A 12,634-nucleotide genomic window follows, 5' to 3' on the forward strand; every position below is an offset into this window, starting at 1 on the left:
GGGCCGGTTCACTCCAGCAGAGATCCCTCCATGGGCTGGATCGCCCACGTGCGGCCGCGATTTCCAGCGTCTGCACAGATGCGACTTCCAGCACCGTGGAAGTGAGTCCCCGTGCTGTGCCGGTTTAGCGCAGCGTGCGGGGACTCGCCAAGCAGGCAGCTTGTTTCGGGGGCAGCTTGGGGGCCGGTTAAATGACCCCCGTGGGCCGCTTGTGGCCCCTGGGCCTTAGGCTGCCTACCCCTGTCATAAGGGAAGCAGTGCCTCTCTATATGCTCTGCACCTGGGAGCCACACTGCATTTTCTTTGAAATCTCTACTGCAGGAACAAGGCTGGAGAGCAGGTGTGGCCTGGGATTCAGACTCGGAGGCTGAACCTGAGGGATCCCAGCCTGCACAGGATTCCCCGCCTCCAGAACCAGCTGAGCCGGGGCTGGGGCTTGAGCCTGAAGGGTCCTCACCTGTGCTGGATCCTCGGTGCAAGCACCAGCTGAGTCTGCTCTGGCTCCTGAGGTGATGGAGGACCCATTGCCTGCAGGTGCTCCACTCTCAGCCCCGTCAGAGGAAGCTGATGTTGCCTCTGGGTCGAGTAACCCTCCAGCCTCTCCTGAGCTGCAAAGGCTCGGGGCAGAGAGGCGGAGGGAACTAAGTTCCCCCAGGAGGAGTGCTCGCCTCCAGGCCAGGAGAGGCGAGTCACCTGTGGACTGGGGCCGCCCTATGCCTCAGGGCAGATAAAAGCCAGCCAGCCCCAGTCCCAGGTTGCGGGAGCAACATTGTTGGTAGCCTGTTCCTGCCTGACCCTCTCCTGCCTTTCTGCCAGAGCTCCTGACCTCACTCAACTCCCTGCCTTGTACCCAGCTTCCGTTTTGACAGACTGCCTCCCTATTGCACCCTCGACCTCGGACTAGACTCGTACCTTGCCTCACGGGTTAACCCCCGGGACCAGCACAGCAGTCTTCTGCCTTTAACACAATTGAGATCCTAGGAACCGGGAGAATCAGCATGTTTGGCAGTGTCCCAGACTGCAAGTCAAGAATCAAGCATCCCCTGTCTACATAGCCTCACCTCTCTATCTGGGGATCTGATTCTTGGGCATGCTAAAGGATGGTGAAACTCTACAAATTGGTTTCCGTATACACAGGCATGCAGTGACTTATAACCCTGGGCAGAAATAACTTCCATCTTTGCACGTATAGCACTCAGGATGTTCTCCATTTACATCTTCACAGGGGTCTTCCTGTGGACAACTTGTGGCCTTACAACTTCTATCAAACCCAGTCAGCATGGTCAATGGTCAGTGATTATGTCAGCTGTAGGCAAATAACATCCGGGAGGGCCAAAAAATTCTCCTGCCCTGACTTAGGAGACGTTAGGATTTCTAGCTGGCTGCAGGGTAGGGGTGAATGTGAAGATGATAGACCTATTCATTCAACCGCAGCACTTCAAAAATCCTGCATGGAAGGCAGCAGGAAATGAAGCTGCTTACTCATTCCTCCCAACCTTGCTGGAAACACCAAAAATCTTCTTTCCTTCGTCACTCCATTAATGGCTACAGTGCCCTGAAACACAAACTAGGATGACAAACGAGACACGAATCTGAGAGATTCACGATAGGCTCTCGTGCCTCTAATTTCTTTTAAAAGCAAATAACTGAACATGCTATTTATACTGTTAGGAAACCTGAGCCTTCACTCTCTCAATTTGCATGAGGTAATATTTCTGGAAATAAGGGTGAATGGGCAAAGATGCTCAGTTATTCTACCAGATAGAAAGAAAAATAGGGCAGATAAATGGAATTACAACTTCTCACCTCATTTACAGATTCCTTTCTTCACCAGCCTCAGATACCTGTGCATATTGCAGCAGGTGATTTAGGCCAAAATAGATTAGATGGTGGTGATCTGCTGACAGTAGTAATTATTTCCTATTTTTCTAAATAAAAAAAAACAGTCATGGGAGCAGCCACGATTGCCTTAATGCAACAAACAGCAACTCCAGGGTGAGTGGATTGCTTTTGAAATATGGCACAGGAGAAAGGGTTAACCCCCTGCCACATAGCATATGGCCCTGTACCTTATTATATGAGACAAAGATGGATACTCTGATGGATTATTTAGATGATGTCACACTGCGTATGTCCAAAGAACAGCTCCCACAAAAAAGTCCTCGCATAGTCAAAGCAATCTCAGCCTTTTACTGTTTCTTGAGACTTTCAGCATTCCACTGAGTTTGGCTCTTCCTTCCGTTCTTCCAGCTGAGTCAGGGCTGATGGGATTCAAAGCCTTTCCTTCAGCAACCGAAAAGCCATGGCAGCCCAGGGCCAAAGGTGCTATCTTCTCTTAGCTCAAACTGGAGTCAGGTGTTCCCTGGATGATACATTTTCCAATTGCTTTGTTGACTTTGGCTCCACCAACTCCCCACTTTCCTTGTCACACAGGATCAGAAAGCCAAAATGCCTGGCAGCTTGTTTTCCCAACTGTCACATTTAATTAGCCTCTCCAATTCCCATAGCTTCTTTAGCCATTCCCAGAGCTTGTTGCTTCTGAGCATGCTCATTAGTGTTGGCAAGTTGAGAGCTCCAGGAATTCTTCTCCATCTGCCTCAGACCTATTTTTTCAGCAAACCACTGGAGAGGTATAAACAGAATGCCAGCCGGTTTTAAATCAGCTTTGTTGCTATTGCCAAAGCAAGCAGGAATTCCAAGGAGCCCAAGGGATGCATTATTAAAGGGCTGGTGCAAGTCACTTTCCAGAATAACTGTTAAAAGTAACCATGGGGAGGTGGAGGAGAGAGGCAGACACTCTTCAACTTGCTCTTTATTAACAGGGAACATGGCATGCCCACAAAATGTTTTCTAAATATCAGGTATAGGAGCTGGCTTGGCATGGAGAGAAAGCAGCATATATTTCTGATGTGTATAGAATCAAATAATTTTAAGTTGCAAGGATCATCTAGTTGAACCCACTGCAATGCAATAATCCTGCCCACAGCTATCCCTGGGTGGGCTTGAAACACCAACCTTCTGGTTAACAGCCAGCCACAATGACCCTTTGCACCACCTGAGATGCCAGGTACTAGTTCAAGTTCATGTTCAGTATAGACAGAGCTCTAAACTTGTAACTATAGCCAAAGTCTAGCGAATATGCGCCTTCTGGGACAGTATCTTCAACACAGAACACAGGAAAAGATCCAGGCCACTGATGAAGGTTGAGGCTGAAATGACACATTACACGTGTTCCACAGGAAATCAAGTCACATCATTGGTCTACCTGGGACTTTTTGTATGCAAAACAGTTGCTCTACCACTGTGTAACAGCCTTTTCCATTATTCTTTCCAGCAATATTCTTGTTTTTCAAATGTAAGACCTGGCCTTGTTGTTGTTGTTTAGTCGTGTCTGACTCTTCGTGACCCCATGGACCAAAGCACGCCAGGCACTCCTGTCTTCCACTGCCTCCCGCAGTTTGGTCAAACTCATGCTGGTAGCTTCAAGAACACTGTCCAACTGTCTCGTCCTCTGTCGCCCCCTTCTCCTTGTGCCCTCCATCTTTCCCAGCATCAGGGTCTTTTCCAGGGAGTCTTCTCTTCTCATGAGGTGGCCAAGGTATTGGAGCATCAGCTTCATGATCTGTCCTTCCAGTGAGCACTCAGGGCTGATTTCCTTCAGAATGGATCAGTTTGATCTTCTTGCAGTCCATGGGACTCTCAAGAGTCTCCTCCAGCACCATAAATCAAAAGCATCAATTCTTCGGCGACCAGCCTTCTTTATGGTCCAGCTCTCACTTCCATACATCACTACTGGGAAAACCATAGCTTTAACTATACGGTCCTTTGTTGGCAAGGTGATGCTGTCTGGCCTTACCAAGCTGCTTTAAGTGGAAGAAGTATGGTTTGGGAGATGCTGCTCAGACCTTTCTCACATGGTCATTTATTTCCAGCTCAGAATCACTATGCCTTTGGGAACTAGGGGACAGGGGGAATAGCTGTGGTCCCTGTCTCTTCACCCATCACCTGCCCTATATAAAAAGCAGTTTTGGAAAGAGTATTTTGAGCATTAAGCGGCCATTAGCCAGGAACACTTCTTCCATTAGGTCACAGCCTGATCAAGGTGATTTGGATGGAGACAACAGTGAATTCTGTGAAAAGTGTATTCTGAGCATAACATCACCACATGCAAACAAACAGAGAGCATGCTCACAACTCTGCTGCTATGGAAGTACCGTAAAAATGTGGTTATTTTGACCACTTTGCTTAGATGCCCTAACTTAATACTGCATGAGTTGCCACAACATCTTGAGTTTTATTTAGTTTTTGCATATATCAATTATTTAGACACTCTTCCAACAATTAACTCAGATTAATGGAAATGCAAAGATAAAAGGAGAAAAATTATGGCAAAATAATTTGCAGAAAAATTATCTGAGTCAGGGCTAAAGAGTTGTAAACAAGAACATGTCATGATTTATGTGGATTATAAAATAATAAGGCTAGATAACAACATTTCCCTCAAAATTACTGAGAAAGTGGAAGCATAGAAGTCTTGTTGTTAAAACAGATTTATGCATATTGCTCCTCTTGTACTTTCCACAGACATCATGCAAAGGGTGTGTGTGTATGTGTAACTGCCATAATAAATTAATACATATAGCACAATATACATTCTTTATACTTCAGAATATCTCCAGTGATGTTTAACTGTTCCATCCCCAGCTGTGCTTCTAATGAATAAGAAACGCCTTACAAAGAAAACCTCCCATTGGCGCCAATCAGAGTCACTCTCTTCTTTAAGGGGTTAGTTGTGTGTGATTTTTGTCAAAAATACAGCTAAACTTTTGCCCCATGTGTTCCCAATGACAACTGGAGCCCTCTGCAACTAGTATTCATTGAAAAGGAAATCCCCTGATGTGGTCGCTAACCACACAACTATTTTTTTTTAAAATATTTTTATTACTTTTTAGAAATACAGAAATACAGAAAAAAGAATAAAGAGTTAAGAGAATAAGATAGAAAAATAACAAATTTCCATATTCTTTTTCCATCTAATCTATAGGACTTCCCCACATCCTCCGAACCCTGCGTTCTCTGTCTTATAAAGCATCAGCAATTTGTTAACTTATTTCAAAACTTATTGTATCTTCCATTTTATCATGTTCCCTAATTTCAATTTTACTGTAACCCAATTCTTGTATGCTTTGTATTAAACACAATAAAGTTATTTCATTATTTTACCTCTAAAATTCTTGTGTCTTAATTTTCATTTCATTAACTTACATTTGCTGAAGTTAGAATTTCCTGAAAGGTGCATTTTTTAACATTCATACAGCTTATAGTGTTTTTTCAAATAGTCCTTAAACTTTTCCCAATCCTCCTCCGTTGTTTCTTCTCCCACGTCTCGGATTCTGCCAGTCATTTCAGCCAGTTCCATATAGTCCATCAACTGCGATTGCCATTCCTCCAGCTTGGGTAAATCTTGTGTCTTCCAATATTTTGCAATCAGGATCCTTGCTGCTGTGGTAGCATACATGAAAAAGGTTCTGTCCTTCTTAAGCACTCTCTGGTCCACCATGCCCAGAAGGAAGGCCTCTGGTTTTTTAGGTAAGGTAAATCTCAGTACCTTTTTTAGTTCATTATGGATCATTTCCCAGAAGGCCTTCACTTTCGGGCAGGTCCACCAGAGATGAAAGAATGTCCCTTCCGCCTCTCCACATTTGCAACATTTGTTGTCAGACAGATGATATATCTTGGCTAATTTGACTGGGGTCATGTACCACCGGTATACCATTTTCATAATATTTTCCTTCAAGGCAATGCAAGCCGTGAATTTCAAACCGGTGTTCCATAACCTTTCCCAGTCTGCAAACATAATGTTATGCCCCACATCCTGAGCCCATTTTATCATAGCGGATTTGACTGTCTCATCCTGTGTATTCCACTTAAGCAGCAAGTTATACATTCTCGAAAGTAGCTTACTTTTTGGCTCTAACAATTCAGTCTCTAGTTTCGATTTTTCCACCTGGAATCCAACTTTTTTATCTATTTTAAATACCTCTTGAATTTGCGCATAGTGCAGCCAATCTCGTACCTTAGTTTTCAATTTCTCCAAGCTTAGCAGCCTCCAATTGTCTCCAATTTTTTCAATTATTTCCCAATATTTAGGCCAATGGGCCTCCATGTTGGGTCTCTTACGTGCTAACCACACAACTAAAGTAACATCTAACTTGAGCCTAAGCAGGACCATGGGAGCATTATAAAATTATTAGTATGCAGAGTAGCTACAGACACATTCTACTCTGTTTTGTACAGCACAGAACTCTGGGCCGCCTAACAGAATTGGCTGAGGACAGATGAGATTCAGGAGAGACAAAAGAAAGTAATTCCTCACAGCACATATGAAATCCCACCAAACAGTGTGGCCACAACCATTAATTTAGACTGCTTTCGGCTAAGCACAAACTACTTTGCAGAGATGTGCAGAAGCAGTGCCCGTTTGAATCCCTCCCCCATGTTCACCGATTTATTGGGTGTCATTACTATTCTTTGGGACGCAAGTGGCGCTTTGGGTTAAACCACAGAGCCTAGGATATGCGAAGGTTGGCAGTTCGAATCCCCGCAACGGGGTGAGCTCCCATTACTCAGTCCCTGCTCCTGCCAACCTAGCAGTTCGAAAGCAAGCAGTGCAAGTAGATAAATAGGTACCACTCCGGCGGGAAGGTAAATGGCGTCCCCGTGCCCTGCTCTGGTTCGCCAGAAGCGGCTTAGTCATGTTGGCCACATGACCCAGAAGCTGTATGCAGGCTCCCTCGGCCAATAAAGCGAGATGAGCGCCGCAACCCCAGAGTTGGTCACGACCATAGCTGTCAACTTACAGATTTGAAAATAAGGGACCAGCAGCCTCGAAATAAGGGATTAGCAGCTAAAATAAGGAGTTTCCTCCACCCCCACCATGTGTCCCCGCTCCAGACAGACCTTTTCCCCAGCAAGGGTGAGTGGGCCGTCAATGACGTAGCCATCTGATTCTGAGCACAGGTATGTTCAACTTCTGAGCCCCTCCAAACCAAAGGCAAAAGCCCATCCAGCAGCCAAACGAAGCCTCAAGTAGTGGTTCCCACAGCGCAGCAACCCAGCAAAGGGGATGCAGCTAGGAAAACCACCGTCACCTCTCCGCTGGGAAGCGCTGGGCAAGGGTGAGTCCCCAGGCAACGCGGTCAATTTGATTGGCACAAGGCATGCAAGCTCCACCCCCCAGTTGTTCTTAGACTCCTTATTGGGTGAGCAACGCAACCAAGCAACACAGTTGAAGTCTCCCTCCTCCCTAGCTAGCAGGGAGGAAGGGAGAGAGGAGCTGCTTCCTTTAAAACCCGGGAAATTTAAGGGACATCATCAATAAGGGACAGCAGCGGGACACGGCACTGGGATAAGGGAGTTTCCTGCCAAATAAGGGACGGTTGACAGCTATGGTCACGACTGGACCTAATGGTCAGGGGTCCCTTTACCTTTACTATTCTTGCTTTTAAGAACCAATGCTCATGCTGTCCTTAGCTTTCAATACAGTCAAACCTCGGTTGTTGAATGTAATCCATTCCGGAAGACCGTTTGACAACAGAGGCTCGGCTTCTGATTGGTTGCAAGAGCTTCTTGCACTCAAGCAGCAGCTGTGTTGGATGTTCAGGTTCTGAAAAAGGTTCGAAAACCGGAGCATTTACTTTCGGGTTTTCGGTGTTCGGGAGCCAAAATGTTCGGCATTGGAGCCGTTTGAGAACCGAAGTTTGACTGTAGTGTATGCATTCCTAAACAGCTAGTGCAAGACCTTGTGTCTAGTAAAAGGTAAAGAGACCCCTGACCATTAGGTCCAGCCGTGGCCGACTCTGGGGTTGAGGCGCTCACCTCGCTTTATTGGCCAAGGGAGCCGGCGTACAGCTTCCGGGTCATGACTAAGCCGCTTCTGGTGAACCAGAGCAGCACACGGAACGCCGTTTACCTTCCCGCTGGAGCAGTATCTATTTATTTACTTGCACTTCGACATGCTTTCGAACTGCTAGGTTGGCAGGAGCAGGGATAAACTCTTTCCAGGGTGAGATGCCAATCATTTGGTAACAACAGAAGGAGAGGACTACTGTCCTTGTGTCCTGTTTGTGGGTTTCCCATAGGCATCTAACAACTATGGGAGCAGGATGTTGGGCTAGATAGGAAGGCCTCTTCGTATCTTCTCTTGTGACTTTTCCAGGAAGAAGCAGCAACAAGCGCCAGACCAACAGCAAATTAAAAATATGGCACTGAGCGTTATTAAAAGGAGGAATGCTGCTATCATGTTTTTGAAGTTTTCTCCTCACAGCACTTTTAAGCTCACAAAATTAAGAGAGAGGAATATTTAGGGCATAGTCCTTATCTGCTTTTAAAATAGCTTAAAATGTGAGGATAATTATGTCAATACCCTGTCTCTGATTACCAGCTGTCCACTTCTCAAAACAATGACAACTAGATAGATATTAGTCTGACTCAGAATGGCCATACTTAGGTTCTCAACTATATTAACAGAATGTCTGAGAACATGGGTGGTTTTTTTGTCTGTGAACCAAAGGCATTGAGACTTAATTGTACAAGTATTCACCTTACAGGGACGCGGGTGGCGCTGTGGGTTAAACCACAGAGCCTAGGACTTGCTGATCAGAAGGTCAGCGGTTCGAATCCCTGCAACGGGGTGAACTCCCGTTGCTCGGTCCCTGCTCCGCCAACCTAGCAGTTCAAAAGCACGTCAAAGTGCAAGTAGATAAATAGGTACCGCTCCAGCGGGAAGGTAAATGGCATTTCTGTGTGCTGCTCTGGTTCGCCAGAAGCGGCTTAGTCATGCTGGCCACATGACCTGGAAGCTGTACGCCGGCTCCCTTGGCCAATAAAGCGAGATGAGTGCCACAACCCCAGAGTCAGCCACGACTGGACCTAATGGTCAGGGGTCCCTTTATCTTTACCTTTTATTCACCTTACACATTATGCTGCTCGTGTATATTTCATCAAGGGCTCTATTCTTCTATATGAACAGCAACTCATTTTTAAGTTTAGCAGCTCTAGAAAGTGGGCCAGTAAGCTATTAAATGCACATAAATAACCAGCTTCAAAAGGAAAATAAGTTGTTACTTTTGTGTGTCTCGAAGAACCCAAAGGCACACCTAATCCTGTTCACAGTGGCCAACCTACTTCCCACAGGCATTACTGTGACAGACGAACAGAGCCAAACTATAGCTAATGGTTTACTGTGAGCACACAGATGGCTCTTGCTTCACTGCTCCCCCAGCAGTAGCGAAAATCACAACCCCTGGCTTAGTATTACATCCAAACCGAGGATCATGGTTTGCCGTGTTCCAAAACACCCAACCATGTTCAGACAAGGTTTGCTCTTGACTAACCAAGTATGGTTGGTTTGTAGAGAAACAAACTATAACTCCCAGGTTAGATGCAGAAATAAGGTAGGGATCGTTGTTTGCTCTAGGGCAGTGTTTTTCAACCACTGTCCCGCGGCACACTAGTATGCCGCAAGATATTGCCTGGTGTGCCGTGGGAAAAATTAAAAAATTAAAGAGATTTTTTTTAAAAAAAGTCAAATTTTCGCCCACTAGGCGGGCGCCAGACTGTGTCCACCCTATTTTCCATCTGTCCTGGGTGGGGATAAAATCAGATGGGATTGGATGAGAGCGGACAGGCGGTCTGCTCTCATCCGATTCCCCATAGAGAGCAGCGGGGCTCTGACATCTCCCTCTCCGCACACAGTGCGGAGACAGAGTTGTCATCCGCTGGCTCAGCGGGGATCAGCGGATCGATCCCCGCTGAGCAGAGAACGGTCTGCAACGTTTTTGTTTGCCATTAAAGAAAAATATATTAAACATTTTCTAATGGTGGTGTGCCTCGTGATTTTTTTTCATGAAACAAGTGTGCCTTTGCCCAAAAAGGGTTGAAAAACACTGCTCTAGGGGTAGGGGAACATACACAGAATTCTATGGTTTACCATGATGTGCAGCTGGGCCACTGCAATCCTGAATTTCAGTAATCCTGAATTTCACCACTAAATGTGCGCTGTCTGTCCTCAGCACAGCACAGGGAAAAGCACAGCTGCATGAATAGGGAAGACTGTTTGCTTAACTCTGTCCAGCTTTCATACAATTTATTATGACACTAAGCAAGTGACTAGGCAACTGAACTGCAGTTGAGGGCACAATGGTGTCATTTTAATCGGTTTCGCCCAAACAAGGCATTTGCTACTGTATACAAACCAGAAAGTTAGTCTAGAGCCGAAACACCAGGAGCTATGCTCTGCAGCCTTCAGAATTTTTATCACCAATCATCCTGACACCAATGCAGAAAATGCTCATGAACATCTAACACCCCAGAATGTCACAGTGTGGCCAAAGACACTAAGCGAGGTGGACATTAAATATATTGTCTGCATTCTGAACACATCCACCCTCCTGTTCTTATAAAGGTTTGTAACTCCTCCACTTTTCAATTGAGAAGGGTACCCTTGAACACATTGCAACCACCCAGCGATATACTTAGCAAACTGGTCCTTAAGCAGATCAAAATCAGGGAATAGAAAACAAGCTATTCAGTAGTGAATAACACCTCCCAAGAATACTGCAATGATTACTTGGGTTGCCAAGAAGCTTTTCGCATTCGCCCAGGTTTAATGAGACTTAAAGCTAAAGTGTTTCTAATGTCCTGACGTAAGCTTGTTCTCCAATGCCATCAATTTCAAACATGACTTTGATTTTAGTCCTTACAGAGTAAACCAAGTTGGGTTTTCTTTTCAATTTGTTGTATTCTTCTTCTTCCAATGTGATATTCCCTTTTCCTTATGTTACAAGGCTCGCACTTCATTGGATTGCAAGAAAGCAACTTTTGCATGCAAGCAACAGTATTTAGTTGGTCTTTTATGTTCGCACCATTGTGAAAGGTCTTCTTAACAGAAAGAAGTGAACAGCGCATAGCCTTGCTTTAATGTCCTATTATTCTAAACGCTATTTCAGTCATTAGCCATCATTAAGTACAATTATAACAGCTGTAATCAACAGCATAAGAATAGAAGAGCACAGAGACATGTTTGTCAGAAGAACAATGATTACATTAATCACACTTGACGTTGATTTTTGTCTTGAAATATTTCAACTGTTTTAGAGTCGGAAGGTGAATTGTGAAGCTTCCAGATGACAGAACTAGGTTCTTCCCACATGAATGAACTAACAGCATGATTGTGCTCTAATCCTGAATGATACATTCAAAAGGTAGTGCAATTCATTGGTGCAGCTTTGAGTACTAAATATAAATTTCATGCATTCTTATAGCACATTATACAAATACCATTTACTAACCTGACTGACCTATACATTATTAAACTAGCCAGTCTTAACATATTTCACAACTGCATTGAAGTTATGTTACAAATACAATTAGTAGATCCAATCTTAAATAATTAACCTTTCATTAAAGTGGATTATTTAATCTATCTCAGGAAAATTAGACTTATGAAAATGACCAAAAATATCTCAACTTTTTGGAATGGTTACAATTCTTCAATCTCTTTGTCTTTTGAGGAAAGGGGGGGAAAGGAGTGGAAGACTAAAGAGAATACTGTTCTGCGTTAGGGTGGGGGTTAGGTTGTTATGATGCCTAAGCCCTTTCTAATACCTGGATCCAGCAAGGGTTAAAACCTAATGGAAGATCCCATTGGCTGTATTGGTCACTAGTATAAGAAAAGAAGTTGCACTGTGCCAGAGAGCAAATGGGAGGGCCCTTTCCCTCACTTGGCTGGTAGTGAAAAAGACAAAAGTGCGGTGTGTGTTTGAGCTGGACTGGAAGCAGGCTGCAGGCAGAAGCCTGAGAGTGAGAGCCATGCTTGATTTCTGCTTGAATCAAAGACTGTGGCTATGGGAGAAGCAAGACCCTCTGCAGTGTTAATGCTGTGAGCTCCTCCATCATAGGCTCAGGTTGCATTTATGCGTAAATAAACCATATATCATTAAGACACCACAGTCTCTGCTGTCCCTCATGCCAAGGAAACCGAACCCTGGGTAAATAAGCGCCTGGAAACCCTGGAATCGTGAATTGCTCAGAGACTGGGACGTCATGGAACAATACATATTGAGAGGGGCCATATTCTTAAATCCCCCTAAAACTGAGAGGTATTATGCATTGCTGCAATTGATGTAAGACCAAACTTCTACTGGCACCAAATAATTAGGAACTTTTATAAACACTGATGTGGACATATTTAAAAAAAGCACTAATGGTGTGAAAAGAGTGTGACACTCATTAACAAACAGCCCATTACTTTTGACAACTGTGACTAGATTTGTATGAACCCAAGTGATAATTCCACCTTCTCAAGCACAGTTTAAGTCAGTCATTCTGACAGCTATGCAGTTTGATGCATCGCATGAAAATACTAAAAAGGAGTGAAATTTCAGCAGGTCAATGGGACACGGATGACACAAAATAGTATGTAATCTTTCACATTGTTATGAGTTGGTATTTGCTTTTCAAGAGGTATCTGAATGAAAAGAAGAGTGTGTGTGTGTGTGTGTGTGTGTGTTATAACCATAAATCACAAGTTTTGGGTTGGTGGGACATATTAAAGGAGCATGAAGGGATATGG

At 44.5% G+C, this 12,634-nt stretch overlaps 1 protein-coding gene across 1 annotated transcript in view; it reads right to left on the minus strand.

The window, feature by feature from the left end:
• SLC2A13 (solute carrier family 2 member 13) overlaps positions 1 to 12,634 on the minus strand; it is a 104,306-nt gene that overhangs the window by 13,628 nt on the left and 78,044 nt on the right. The window lies entirely within an intron of this gene.

Source organism: Podarcis gaigeae (genome assembly GCF_964106915.1).
Source record: "Podarcis gaigeae genome assembly, chromosome: 10".
NCBI classification, from domain to species: Eukaryota; Metazoa; Chordata; class Lepidosauria; order Squamata; family Lacertidae; genus Podarcis; species Podarcis gaigeae.